At 44.1% G+C, this 15525-nt stretch overlaps 1 protein-coding gene across 3 annotated transcripts in view; it reads right to left on the bottom strand.

The window, feature by feature from the left end:
• RBFOX3 (RNA binding fox-1 homolog 3) overlaps window positions 1-15525 on the bottom strand; it is a 509742-nt gene that overhangs the window by 317232 nt on the left and 176985 nt on the right. For all 3 annotated transcript variants that reach the window (XM_060253332.1, XM_060253333.1, XM_060253334.1), the window contains one exon: window positions 9198-9296. The gene's annotated coding sequence lies outside the window, so the exon portion shown is untranslated. The remainder of the gene's footprint in view (window positions 1-9197; window positions 9297-15525) is intronic.

The following is a 15525-nucleotide window of genomic DNA, read 5'->3' as shown; positions in this document are numbered from 1 at the left end:
ACTGGAAGTAGGGTCAGAATTAAAGAGGGTGGCACAGAGTTTCATAGTTCTTGTAGGAGCAGTATTTACCAACCCTGGTGTCAAGGCAAAGAGAGATGTATAATGATGCAAACAGTGGTCAGTGGTTTATATGGTACATGTGTGCTTCCTTCTCCCACTAGTGCCAAAAATAATGCTGGCTTTATGGAGACTGTTGTTCCCAGTTTTTGCTTTTTTTAAAAAAAAAAGTCTCCTTTTGGCATGGCCATGTTGTAAAGTGCGTGCAGGTGTATCTTATCTTTCTGCACAAAAGAGTATTAAAAGTTTTAATAAAAACATTGTGTAATATTTGTTCATGTCTTGCAGCTCTCAAGCTCACACAGTTATCAGGAACAGAGTTCCATTCCTGGAAAAGCATGTTGGCATGTCTCTTATGGCCCTGTGGCTCTATCATCCCAGCCAAGCTTCCACTGAACATGACTGCGTTACAGTAAGTGCCAAAAAAATGTAAGGACTCCTCAACCAAAGATATGCTGCTCCTCCACAGCATAAGGCACAAAAGTTCTGAAATGGTACATATTCTCTGACAACAAATCCTAATGTCTGATTTGCTAGCTCAACAAAACAGCTATAAGCCTGATTTCAGTTTCACTGCAGCAGCACCACTAATACAGACGGCCAGGCAAATGATAGTACAGCTTCACACCCAGCAGCCATCACATGACATATGAAGCCAATGAGGTCCCTCCTGGTACTATGAAGCTAGCCTGGCTCCTCAACATACGCAAATTCAAGAGCAGAGCAAGAAGTTTCTCCACTTGCCCAACTTCCGGCTTCTCTGCCTGCCCCTTTACTTGAGCAGATATCCACTGACTGCCAGGCCACCAAACCTATGCTTCTGTCACTTGCACAACCGTATGCTTTTGTCACTTGCAACCATTCTAACCATTGTTAGAATGTAGAACACAGACAGGGTAGGTTGGCATGCACTAAATATGCTATCAGTTTTAGGCTGGTCTGTTTTTTAGACAGATCCCCGAAATCTCTTCAAAAATAGCAAATAATAGTAATTGGGCAGATAATATTTTTTCTAGACATCCAAAGGAAATTCTCTCTGGCCATTCATCTCTGCACAATGACAATGAACTTGACCATCTTAGATCACAAATGCATTCTATTAATCATTCTGTAGTGAAGAGGCATGCTATTCTGCAAGATAACAATTCCAGGTAAGAGGCATGCTATTCTGCTCAGTCCTCTGATCCAGTAGCATTTTATGCCTAAGGAATGTTTTCCAAGTTTCCCTAGCACAGATGCCGTCATCAGGAATCCACCTAACAACTCTAGAAAATGGTATCTTCAGTTCTGAAAACCAAATTCATTCCATGTTGAGTCCAAGGGTTGGACCTTGCTGGCCCCAGTGCTCCACAGCCCATTTCCCAAATACTGCAAGGCCCACAAATCCCTGCAGCCTTGTACCTTCATGTCCCCATGTGAAGAATTTTACTCCCCACCCTACTCCTTTTACCTGACAGAAGGCCCACAAATACTGCAAGGCCCACAAATCCCTGCACCCTTGTACTTTCACGTCCCATGTGAAGAATTTTACTCTCCACCCTACTCCTTTTACCAGACAGAATTAACAACTGAGGCGTGAAAATGTTCAGGAGGCTATGATGATGGAAGTGTCTGAAGGCCTATTTCCATACAGATTAAAATTTAAAAATTTCCCAAATGAGCAAAGTTTTAAAACAATTTATCCCTCCTCCTCCTCCTCCTCCCCCTCCCCCAAATACCATTCTGAGTGGCAAATAGAAGCTAAGAACTGTAAGAGGAAAAAGCAGACATAAAAATACATACCCCCTAAGAGAATATGGCAGATGAAGTCCAAAGGGCAATAATAAACCTGGTCATTTAGGGGCCCATCCAGAACAACAAGGGACACGACGAGTCATGAGACAGATTTAGTGAAGAACTGAATGTGGAAAAATCCAGGGAACACTGATGCTATGGATTAAAGGTGTACTGGCAGATGTGTGGGAAGCTTGCATAACATCTGCCCACACGACGCCTGCCTGAAACCAGTACGATTGGTCTCTTTAACCCCCTCCCCCCTTTGCAAAGAGCAATATCATCCACCCAAAGTTTTTTTTTTCCAAAAGACTCTGAAGAAGCTTCAAGGTGATGCTGTGAGCTTGGCTTCCTTGAGACTGATTAATGCACCAGGGGAAATACAGCTGTGCTGCCTCTTCAGAAAGACAAGGCTTCTCTTTAATCCTTCTCTCAGGACGACCTCTGCCCCCAGTGGAGAAATGAAAGTTCTCAAGGGGGAAAAAAAAAAATCATGTTCCTTATTTTACGATTTCAGAGCATGCACTTGGGAGTAACAAAAGACTACAGCAGAACACAGCCACTGCTTGGCGGAAAGAAAGAGTGCCATATCCAGCAGACTGAGCATTTTTAATTCTCGCAACGCAGCTGCAGGCTACAGGTTTGGTCCCACATCACCAAGACAAACATAATCACTAACCTCTCGTTGCTGCCCCAGGGGTGAAAAGCTGCCATGGACCAGATAGGCAAGTAGCACATAGGCAAGTAGCACACAGTCCAGCATGCGCTTCTTAGAGCAGAGATCTCGGTATTCTGAACAACCATACTTGGCAGTACAAAATCAGTTTCCTCTTTTTCAAGTGAAAGTATGTTTCCAGCCTTCATGGCTGTTAACAATAAGAACGAGGAAAGCACAGTGCTGTTTGTTATAGCTTCCAAAACCAGAGAGCCTCTAGAAGAGGATTTTGGCCTTGACATGGTCCCTGCCCCACTCCACATACTTCCTGGATTATTTCAGAAATGTCATGTTAAGAATATGAGATGAAATAATGTACTTTTCTATCCCGACATTGTATGTTTTAGTCATCTTTAGTTATTATTGCCTATTCACTCCGCAGTCAAATATAGTGTTTTAAAATTTATAATCTGTTTTTTTGAACCTGTTGAGACCTGCACTTCTCTTTTCCAGTTATTCAAGTTCCATATCCCCCACCCCCAAATGGAAAAGGTATGTGGCAAAAAAACCCACCTACTCCCTTATGAACCTGCCCGAGTACTATGGTCATCTTCAGAGGCACTGCCCTGCATGCCCCTGCCTTCTGAGATTATGCAGGTGACAATCCAGTAGACAAGGGGTTTTTTGTAGAAAAAGCCCAGCAGGAACTCATTTGCATATTAGGCCATACCCCTGATAACAAGCCAGTCGGAACTGTGTTTCTGTGTGTTCCTGCTCAAAAAAAAGCCCTGCTAGTACAAGGCCTTCTTGGTCATGGCCTCAAAGGTCTGGAATTCCTTCCCCAGGGAGATTCATCTGTCCTCTTCTCTTACCATCTTCTACCAGTAGGTGAAGACCTCTTTGTTTCATCTGGCATTCCCTCAATGATCACTCCTTCCTAACCAATGTTTTAATTGCTGTTTTTATGTTTTGTATGTATTTTAACTCTACTTTTAATTTGTTTTAATGACGTGTGTTTGGGTAGATTTTGATGATTTTAGATTTAAAATGTGATTTTATGATGTATGTTTTAAATTATTAACCACCCTGATGGCCCTTGTAGGTGCAGAAAGGCAGGATGCACATTTTGCAGATAAACAAAAAAACCCAACCAGAGGCAGAACCATCCATAGCAAGAAAATGGATGCTAATTTGTTTAACACAATATAATCACCACACACACCTCTGTAAGTATTCAAAAATGCCATTGCAAAGCAAAACCAACACAACTTCAATGGCAATTTTGGGTATGTAAAATATGGCAATTATATTGTGTTAAGCAAATTAGCATCCATTTTCTTGAACTTCCATTTGTCCCCTCCTAGGCATCAGCTCTCTTGGTCCACACAGAAATAGTTTCTTGCCTTTCACAAGCCCTGGGTTTACTTCCTGAGGCCCTCGGCATTACCTACTTTGAACCTTTGGAGGTGCGTAGAGGCTTCCTTAAAATGTATCAGACCCTCACAATTGGCCAGTTCACTGTCCTATTCAAGTATGCACTGCCATGTTCAATAACTACAAACTTCAAAAGAATTTTAAGGACTAGCAAAATGCCCATCAATATGACACATGATGTGAGTGCTGGAGGAAGCTCTGTGAATTGCAGGGAGACTCCACAGAAAGGGAGCAGCTGCAAGTCACTGTGTTCTCCATGGGAAGTAATGTGCAGTCAAGATCCCCATTAATGACAACAGGTCATCCACCCTTGGGAAGAAAAGATGGATGTTCATGTCTCATCCATGTTACAACACTGTCAGCAAACGAAGTAATTTTCCCATAGGAATGAATGGCAGCCATTTACTTATATTGACAGAGAGCAGCAATCCAAGCACATTGCCAGAATGCAAGCAAACTGCTTTCCAGTGACCCTGACATGCATAATCAAGCCTTTTTTTTTCAGCTGCAAATCCCCACCCATTCCTAGTCACACTAGATGATGATGGACGATTGGCTCAGAATGTTGGGAAGTCACATACAATGGGCACACACATCTTGCAAGTATGTTGTACATCAACAGGTAGGCACAATAGGCAAAGAGGTATGTGGAACAAGCTGCAAGACAAATGAAGTCTAAGTTTCTTCCTTACGCTAATAAAAAAGCAAAAACAAACAATGAAGTAATTTTTAAAAACAAACAAAATAAAATATTTTCAGATGTCAAGTTAGAATAGGGAGTGACTTCATGAGCAATTGCCAAATTGGATGTCATTGAGAGTTTCCAAGCATGGGGAAAGGGGCCATTTAATTGATTCTCCCATGCTGTTTCTGGAGGTTCTCTCATCCCCACATGAAGCCACGCATTGTTGCTATTTGAGTTTCATCAGGACAGGGGAGGTTGAGAAAAACCACGCTCCATAGATGGAAATCCCTTCTGGTTGTAGAAATTTCTGGTGGATCCAAGCCAGTGTCTGAGAGTGATAGAGATGTACCTGCATAACCCAAGCACAGAATTTTGGTTTCTTGGAGCAGAGACTGAAAGCTGGGATGGGCAGGGGGAGGATTCTGGTTGTTTCCCATATTTCCTACATCATTTTGGTTACGCAGTTCTGACAGCATGCAAGCAAATGAAATTCAGAATTTGCAGAATGTCCACCCGATATCCATCCATTCAATAAAGAAAACAAAATAAAGAGAGAGAAAATGTCTTAGCAACAGCATCTTTTATACTAAGCTTGAGTTGGAGGGGGAGTCTGGCTTTCTTAATTGGGAGGGTGCATACTTCATGCAGGCTAGCAGGAGCAAAGAACAGAACAACACGACCACACCACAATGATAAAACTTTATAGTTTACTGATATGCTTCCACAAAGGATGCACAACAAAGCTAAAATGGAACTTTAACAAAGAAACATACTCTGTCTAATAGTAAATTACCGTAATTGATACATAGCATAGATGTGGGCTCTTGAATGGCTATTAAGAGTTCATTAAGTAAAGATCAGCAGTGAAACTAAGTGTCAGAAAGGATTAGACATGTTGCTGGAGTACAAAAATAGCATTAGTTGTTAGAAGACAATCCAGTGAATAGGAATGCAGCTACGTGTTTGAAAGCTGTAGCTCTAAGCCACCTAGCAAACTCTTCAAATGGTCAAGAGCTAGAAAACATCACCTTGCCTCTGTGCCTTTTTTCTCTTTACTGCCCTGCAGCTATCCCTAACTTCTTCAGTTGTCATAATTTCTTCTTTAGTGCCTTCAGCCCTAATACATGTGACATGGAACTGAGAGTGAATAGTGAGGCAGCTACCTTTGCAGATGGGTGAGCCGTGGCCAGAGCTTGCCCAAGCTGGCCAGGGGAGAGGAACTGCTGTCCCACATGTATCCACTGAGATAGTGGGGGTGGCTCAAGCCCTGCCAGATGTCCAAGGAGGGGGTACAGCAAAGCAGCGCCTCACTTGCCACCCACCCACCCACTGACAGCCTGGCCACGGCCCTCCCTGCCCCTGCTTAGAATCATAGAATCACAGAGTTGGAAGGGACCCCTGGGGTCATCTAGTCCAACTCCCTGCACAATGCAGGAAACTCACAAACACCTCCCCCCTAAATTCACAGGGTCTTCATATGGAAGGGATTTCCATCTTGGGTTATGCAGGTACATCTCTATCACTCTCAGACACTGGCTTGGATCCACCAGAAATTTCTACAACCAGAAGGGATTTCCATCTATGGAGCGTGGTTTTTCTCAACCTCCCCTGTCCTCATGAAGCTCCTTAGGTAGGCCATCTAGCCTCTGTTTAAAAACCTCCAAGGAAGGAGAGCCCACCACCTCCCAAGGAAGCCTGTTCCACTGAGAAATCGCTCTAACGGTGAGGAAATTCTTCCTAATGTTAAGCTGGAAACACTTTTAATTTAATTTCAACCCGTTGGTTCTGGTCCTACCTTCTGGGGCCACAGAAAGCAATTCCACTCCATCCTCAATATGACAGCCCTTCAAGTACTTGAAGATGGTGATATCACCTCTCAGCCGCCTCCTCTCCAGGTTAAATATCCCCAGGTCCTTCAACCTTTCCTCATAGGACTTGGTCTCCAGACCTCTCACCATCTTTGTCGCCCTCCTCTGGACTCACCCCAGCTTGTCTATATCTGTCTTAAAATGTGGTGCCCAAAACTGAGCACAATACTCCAGGTGAAGTCTTACCAGAGCAGAGCCTCCTTGGTTCCTGCTGGCCCTTGCCCACTCATGGCTTCTGGAGCTGCTGCTGCTGAGCCCTGGGTGGTAAAGCGCACTCAGCCCCAGACTCCCCCCTAATGTCCCAGGCCATTCCATCCAGAGCAGTAGAGCAAGGGGCACCTGTAAAAAGCAAGGCGAAGCTGTCCAGAAGGGGTGCAGTGCTGCCTCCTGGACTAGTTTGGAACTCAGCATGAGGAAGGAGGTCAAGCTGAGAGCCAGGAAATCTGCCACTTGAAGAGAGGATGGAGGGATGGGAAGTAAAAGCTAAGGTGGCTGGATCATGTTGAGCTAGCAACACCTAGCCTCCCTGCCTCCCTGTGCTGGGAGCCTGGCACCCTGGCCCCCCTAAACAAAAAACCCTGCCTGTGGCCGCACCAAATTTAAAACCCTGGCTACAGCCCTGGTGACAACAGAAGGGGACTGAGAAGGAGGGATGGGCACAAACTGCATTTTTGCAACTTGATATGTTTTGTGGTTCCTATGCCGGTAACTGAACCCATTCATATAGGTTTGCAAGCCATTTACAGTTTAAAACCCTGCTTTCTGCTCCATGTGAAAATGGCAGGGAGCAGAAAGCAGGCATTTAAATGTCTCTGAGCCATAAACCCTCTGGTTCTGCTCCCTCCCTCAAAATGGTGGGAAGCAAAACTGAGCCATTTAACTCTCTGTTATTGCTCCCCACTACTTTGAAGCAGTGGGGAATAAAATAAGAGTGTTAAATATGGAGGTGAAGTGCCTCCCATGGGGTATTTCACACACACACCCTGGCCAGCAAAAAGGCAGGGGTGAAGTGTCTTCCAGTGGGCACTTCAACCCCTTTCGTCTGCTGGCCATGGCCTGCAGAAAAGAGAGAGTGAAATGCTCTCTGGAAGGCACTTTACACCTTACTTTCTTCTAGCTGCAGTGAGCCATGACCAGCTGAAAGGTGGGGGTTAAATGCCTCTGGAAAGGCACTTCCCCCCACCTTCCGTTTAAACCCTGCTTTCTGCTCCCCTCAGCTTTTTTCAGGGAGCAGAAAGAAGCAGTTGTTTAAATAGCTCCGAGCCATTTAAACCAAACAGCTGAATGGTGGGGAGCTCCCTAACACTCAGCTGTTTCTTGTGGAGAACAGAAAGCAGGGGTTTCTGCTCTTACAAAACTGTCACAAGCCACTACTAATTGCACCAAAATTCAGGAAAATTTGTCATGGTTCTTCAGTTAGCAAACTTTGGTTAATGAATCCTGAACAGGCCAAAATGTGATACACTTTAGTTCATCAGCCAGTTCATGCCCATCCCTACTTTTGAATTTAGAAAAAGATCAACTGAGGGAGGTGACGTAATAAAGGTCTACAGACTTTTTCAAGGAATAGAAAAAGCGGACGGAGAATTTTTTTTCTCTTTGTCTCATAATAATAGAATTCTGCGTGACCCTATAGAACTAACTGGCAGAAGATACAAAACAGACAAAAGAATATACTATTTCATACAGTGACAATGTCATACAGTGGGTAGTTGGACTTGTAGAACTCACCATCATAACATGTAGGGTTGGCCAAGAGCTTAAATGAGCATAAGAGGGGACTAAACGGATTTATGAAGGATAGATCTGTCATTGGCAATTTGTCATGACAACTGATTGGCATCCCTGGTTTCAAGGGAAGCAGTCTGCAGGTGAAGGCTGTTGTCAGCGGATCTTCTTTGTGGCAATTTATTGCTGTATACAGGATGCCAGACTAGATGGACCACTGGTCTGATCTAGCTTGGCTACTCTTACGTTCTTTTGAAGGGCAATACAGATCATGAGAAGTCACAGGAAAAGGACAGGGGGAGAGGCAAATTTCCATTGTGTCTGTAAACACATGCTCTACCTTCTCATTCTTTGGCTTGTTCAAGAATGCTGATGCATTCCTTAAGAGTTTCCGTTTTATAACTCCTGACTCACCCAGGCAAAATGCAACAATGGGGGTGGAGGAGTGGGAGGAGCAGAAATAACAGGTAGAAATTTTAAAAATGCGAAGACTGGGAGAAGTAAGAACTAACATTTCACAAATAACCATTTTGCACAAGGTGCAGGCACAGAAAGCAAAGCATATGTTTTACTGGTATATATGTTACCAAGCCTTGGCATTCACGCATTACAAGACAAATTCTGTTTGTTCACTTAATAGAATGTGAAAGGTTGCCCTAGGGAAAAGCAGAGGAAGTTGTCCAATTAAAACTCACCTGAAAGAGTTGGGGGGGGGGGGGGGGAGAGAACTGCATAATCCTCAAGGGAGGCAACAGAGCAGACAAGCTTTAGGTAGATGTGGATTTATCACAAAGAAAATAGGTTTTTGTGAATAGAAGGTTCACAATGCCCAGTTACAATACCAAATCCTCCTCCTGGTTTTTTTTTTCTCTATAAATTTCCAAAGCTTAGTATTAGCATAAAGGTCTGAGCCTGGGAAACCATTGTAAAATTTCACTTCTCTTCCCATCTGCAGACATTTCCTAGGGTCTCTTTCTGTCCAGCTGAGGATTCTTACCTGGAGCACCAAGGGGCTGTGTTGCTTCTGATAGATGTAAAGATCCAGTGAAGCTACTAATGCTCTGTGCTAGAAAGGACAGCCATCAGGTTCCTCCACCTGGAAGAAAAGGAGAGAAGAAATTTTAGGCCTAGTTTTCATTCATATGTTACAGAGGGGAGAACAGTATGTGAAAAGCACAATGATTTCTAAGTGCCACCTTGTCTACTTGATAACAAAGTTTAATTTGCCTCACTTTTTTTTCTAGTAGTAAAAGTGCATAATGGGAAGCAAATGCTGAGAGACCCACAAACCAAAGTGGACACAGATTTTATTCATCATGTCCTCTAATGCTATCTACTGGCAAAAAGCATGTAGCCACAAGTTTTGTCTGTTACAAGGTTAAGTTATATTTAGAGAGCAACTTTTAATTGGAAGAGATCTGTGACTGAAAAATGAAATTGCTGCTCCACCGACAGAAAAAAAAAATACGTAATTTCTACTTTAAAGCGTCCTTCAGCTCTGCACCCTTGGCACACAAAATTTTCAGACTTGTAGAGCAGACTCATTACAGTAATTTGTCATTTCAGAACTTTACAGTCCATAACTTTTTTAATGTGTTGTCTCTAAAGATATGTAAAACTCACATTAAAAGAGAATAAATTAATAAGCCTGTAGTCCGCAATTTGGCTTGTTATATTTAAAAGTCTATGCGTTCTTAATCTCTAAGCAGGAAGAGGTAGCAAGTAGCCACATTGGTCCAAAGCAAAATCCAAAAAAAGAAATTCTGCATGATATCTTGTATTAGGACTAATCAAAATGACACAAAACAGCATGCAAGCTTTTGAGTTCATAATTCCTCATTAGGTTGGATGTTTAAAGCCATAATATAAGTTTGGCAGAAAAGTTGGTATTCCATATATTTCAATTTCCCCAAATTATCTTTTTCTTGAAATTTTACATCTCTGATTTCATAAAACTATAAATGCCTAGTTTCCCACAAACAAAACTGCAAATATACCTGCACTCTATTATACTTAAGCACATATGTCTTAATTTTTTGCCATCTGAAACTAGGGGAAGTGAAGTTGGAAACAGAGCACACAAATTTTGCAGCAGACAAGAGAAAGTATGTTACTTGGACAGCAACAACCTCACACAATCACAGTATGACCACCACCAGCTTATCTAGATGTTAAATTAAGCTTTGTAACATTGAAAACACTGGACTCTGTATCCATGTATTAGCATCAAGCACATTATTGCATGTTGATTGCTGCCCTCAGTATACACATTTAAACAAGATATATATCATAAGAACATAAGAAAAGCCATGCTGGATCAGGCTAATGGCCCATCCAGTCCAACACTCTGTGTCACACAGTGGCCAAAAAAACCCCAAGTGCCATCTAGAGGTCCACCAGTGGGGCTAGAAGCCCTTCCAGAATACAGAGCTTCACTGCCCCAAACAGAGTTCCAACGATAAGCTGTGGCTAATAGCCACTGATGGACCTCTGCTCCATATGCTTATCCATTCCCCTCTTGAAGCTGTCTATGCTTGTAGCTGCCACCACCTCCTGTGGCAGTGAATTCCACATGTTAATCACCCTTTGGGTGAAGAAGTACTTCCTTTTATTAGTTCTAACCCGACTGCTCAGCAATTTCACTGAATGCCCATGAGTTCTTGTATTGTGAGAAAGGGAGAAAAGTACTTCTTTCTCTACCTTCTCTATCCCATGCATAATCTTGTAAACCTCTATCATGTTACCCCTCTGTTGACATTTCTCCAAGCTAAAGAGCCCCAAGTATTTTAACCTTTCTTCATAGGGAAAGTGTCTCAACCCTTTAATCATTCTAGTTGCCCTTTTCTGGACTTTTTCCAGAAAAAAAGCTAAAGCTAAAGAGCCTCAAGTATTTTAACTTTTCTTCATAGCTAAAGGGCTTTATATCCAGGACTTTATCTGTAGAAAAAGCCCAGCAGGAACTTATTTGCATATTAGGGCACACCTCCTGACACCAAGTCAGATGGAACTGCATTCCTGTGTGTTCCTGCTCAAACAAAGCCCTGTATATAGTATTCATGAAAATAGGTCATACATACCTAAGATACACACAGGAATTATTACCTAATGGTGTAGATTGTCTTATATACACATTTTAATGCCACACAGTTTGAGTACAACTTTATCTCAGAAAGCATTTTGTTCATGCCAAAAGAGTAACTTCCAGAACTCCTCAAAGTTTAAAAAAAAAAGAAAAGAAAATCCTTAAAAGGAACTTTTTAAAACCTTTAACAATTCTAGAACCAATAAGGAGTTGGGGGAGAGAAAAAGCTCAAAAGACACTACAGGGTTGCCACTACAATTTTATTTTTCATTTCCCTAACTTTCCCTGATCAACATTTGTCAATTTCCCTGACCACCATTCAAATATAACCACAAATTAAAAAATGGATAGGTCATGTTGCATTAATGCAAGACTTAATGAAATGTTCCACTCTGCAACTACACAAGTCTCAACTGCAAAAATATTTGTCAAAGTAAGAGATCGGAAGATTCTTTTCACTTACTGTGAAGTCTTCCTTCTCTGTGGTCCCGGAGTGGTCCAGTCCTCACTTTTGGGATCATAACTCCTCCTCTCCGAAAGCAGGGCTGAGCAAACTTGACCCGGAGGGGAGGTGCTTGACCCTTGGAATCCAGTCCATCTGCAAGCCGTCACACCTCCCTAAATATAACTCTAATGTAAACTGGGGAAAGAAACCCAAGAACATTCCCCTCAAAACACCACCCCAGAACTGTCACCCAATCAAACCAATCAAGGCACAGACACTATCGGGTAATCTGAAACAGGACCTTCAGCACCAGGAACCAGGGTCGAAGCTGAGACCCCCTGACACAACTGGGTGGGTAGGACTGGGCCACTACAGGACCACAGAGAAGGAAGACTTCACGGTAAGTGAAAAGAATCTTCCATTCTCCAGTGGTCCCAGGAGTGGGCCAGTCTTCACTTTTGGGACATAAAAAAGCCTTGTCCCAGGGTCCCTCAGCTACGCCCCTAGACCACATGCTGGAGGACCTTCCTGCCGAATGCAGCCTTAGCCGAGACCACCTTATCGATTCTGAAGTGTTTGGTAAAGGAGTGGACCAATTTCCATGTGGCCGCCTTGCAAACTACCTCTAAGGAAGCAAACGATCTATAGGCAGCCGATGGCCGCCACCTGTCTACGAAGGGTACTAGTACTAAAGCCTTTCTCTAGACCGTCCTGTAGGAAGGCAAGAATAACTGGCACCAGGGCTCTCAGAGGATCCTTCCTTCTCTCCCTACACCAGGTATGGAACACTTGCCAGGTGATATTATAGGCCCTATTAGTGGAAGGTTTCCTAGAGAACAGCATTGTGTCCACCACCGACGTTGGGTAGCCTATACTAATCCATTGTAGCCGCTCAATCTCCAAACAGTGAGTTGAGCAGCTCCGGTCGTGGATGATTTAGGCTTTTTTGTGAGAGTACGTCTGGTCTCAGCGGAAGTCTCCAGGGAAGCCCCACTTCCAGTCTTTGGATTTCCTGGAACCAGGCCCTCTTGGGCCAAAAGGGAGCCACCACGATCACTTCTGCCTTCTGCTCCTGAATTCTCTGCAGAAACCACGGAAGGATCTGGAATGGAGGGAAGGCATAAATGAGTGCCTGAGGCCAGTCCGAGTTTAGGGCGTCTATTGCCATGGCCCCTCTGCTTCTGGTCCTGGTGAAGTACTGGGCCACTTGATGATTGCTGTCCGACACAAACAGGTCCACTTCCGGAGTCCCGAACATGAGGCACAGCTGATGAAAGGTCTCGCAATGAAGTGCCCATTCCGCTTGGTCCAGCACTTGACGACTCAGCCAATCTGCCACTACGTTGTCCCTTCCTGCTACGTGAGTGGCCTTGATGGTCCTCCGCCCAGTGAAACAACGTCTCTGCTTTGGACTGAAGTCTCCTGTATCTTGTGCCTCCTTGCCAGTTTACGTAAGTCCATGTTGTCTGTTTGGACCAGAACGTGAGTACCTTCCACATGCTTTGCCATCTTGAGCAGGGCTAACCTTATGGCCCGCAGCTCCAGGAGGTTTATGCTTTCCCTGGATTCCTGTGAGGTCCACTGACCCTGAATTACTGCTCCTGTTATGTGGGCTCCCCATCCGAACAGACTAGCATCTGTAGTTATCACTAATCTCCTGGGTTCCCTCATCTCCTGACCCAGGAGGAAGCGGTTGGGAACCTGCCACCATTCAAGGGTTCGATGTAGCCCAGTTGGCACCGAAACTAGTCTCGGACTCTTGAGGCTTATCTGTTTCTGAAAAGGCAGAAGAAAATGTTGTAGAGGTCTTGTGTGAAAGTGGGCCCACTGGATTACCTCCTGGCACAACACCAGCATGCCAAGTAATTTTGCCAGGCTCATCAGTTTTACAGTCTTGCTCTGTTTGACCTCGGTCAATAGCTGGAGAAGCTTCATCCTTCTCTCCAGTGTCAGGAAGACCCTGTTCCCGCTGAAGTCGATCTGGACCCCTAGGTGTGTCAAGAATTGGAATGGTAGCAGCGAACTCTTCTGGATGTTTATGATAAACCCGTGCAAGGTGAGAATCCTCATGATCTGCTCTAAGGCTTTCACGGTCTGTTCCACAGATGAAGCTTTGACCAGTTTGTTGTCCAGGTACAGAAATAAGGCCACCCCCTGCAGCCAAAGGGCTGCCACTAGGGTGACCAGAACTTTGGTGAATACTCTGGGAGAAGACTTGAGTCCAAAGGGCAAGGCCCTGTATTGGTAATGACGCCCATCATAGGCGAAACAAAGGAACCTGCGGTGCTTCTGTGCAATGGGAATGTGGAGGTAAGCCTCCAAGAGGTCTATCAAGGCCATGAAGTCCCCCTGTTGAACCGCCTCTAGAATAGAGGTCTCCATTCTGAACTTCTTTGTGACGATCCATTTGTTCATCTACTTCAGGTCCAGGATCACCTGAACATCCCCGTTTTTCTTGGGTACTACGAAAAAGACCGAGTAGACTCCTTACACATTTTTTTGTCTAAAATGGTGGAGCTCTATGTGTACAGAGAACAGCTACAAGCATTAGAAGTTATAAGGATTGCCAGGTCTATGTTGGAAAATACCTGGAGATTTTGGGGGTGGATCCAGGAGAGAGTGGAGTTTGGAGAGGGGAAGGGCCTCAGCATAGTACAATGCCCTAGAGTTCACCCTTCAAAGCAGCCATTTTCTCCAGGGGAGCTGATCTTTGCCGACTGGAGATAAGTTGTAAAAGCAAGAGATCTCCAGGCCTGACCCGGAGGCTGGCAACCCTAAAAGTTATAAAACACTTAAAAATAAAATGCTGACATACACACTCAGCAAAGCAACCAATAGAGCAAAGGATCCAAAATGAAAGTATAGACACAGAATCCTTCTGTCCCCCCACCCCCCACCCCGTACATGCCCTACCTGATGTAACGCTCAGGGAGGCTCCTTAACTTTAATAGATGCAGCAGATCTAAATTGTTCCCATTATCTTGGAAGCTCTGCTGAGGACTGAGACCGCCACATATCTGTGGCTATCTTCAGTAGGCCCCAAGTGAGTGTTCTGTCTGACAAAGTTCCACCAATTACCCTATCAAAGAACCTGGGTTCCACCATAATAAAAATAAAACTTCACTCTTTCTGAGAAGGACATTTATATGTTTACATGCATTCTGTTAGTATGTCAAATGTCTCAGATGGATAATCTTGTGACAGATGGGGTCAGCAAAAGATGGCAAGCTACAGTTGCAGATGTACATATGGACTAAGGAAGAATGAAGTCTTAGTAATTGTTATGAAACCCCTGTGTTCCACATAGATTACTGGGTGTCCCACTGGTAGAATCCACACCACCAGTTGAGAATGACCAGCATAATTATAGTCCTATTCCCTTCATAAAAGCACCCTCCGGGAGGAAGTTGACAGAATCCTCGCAACCGTACGCCCAACAACATGCGATTTGGACCCCTGCCCATCCTGGCTGATTAAAGCTTGCCGGATGGAGCTTCAATATCCTGTATGGGATATCGTAAATAGGTCCCTCTCGGATGGGCTTTTTCCAACACCTCTTAAAGAGGTAATAGTCCATCCCCTCTTGAAAAAACCAACATTAGACTCGGCCGAATTGGCGCATTATCAGACGGTCTCAAATTTACCCTTTTTGGGTAAAATTATTGAGAGGGCAGTAGCATTACAGTTGTAGAGCTTCCTGGAGGATGCTTCCATTTTAGACCCACACCAGTCCAGCTTTCGCCCGGGCCATGGGACGGAGACGGTGCTGGTCGCCTTAGTAGATGATCTCCAGCGACA

The sequence above is a fragment of the Heteronotia binoei genome, chromosome 13, assembly GCF_032191835.1.
Source record: "Heteronotia binoei isolate CCM8104 ecotype False Entrance Well chromosome 13, APGP_CSIRO_Hbin_v1, whole genome shotgun sequence".
NCBI lineage: Eukaryota > Metazoa > Chordata > Lepidosauria > Squamata > Gekkonidae > Heteronotia > Heteronotia binoei.
This window is presented reverse-complemented; position numbering and strand designations above follow the sequence as displayed.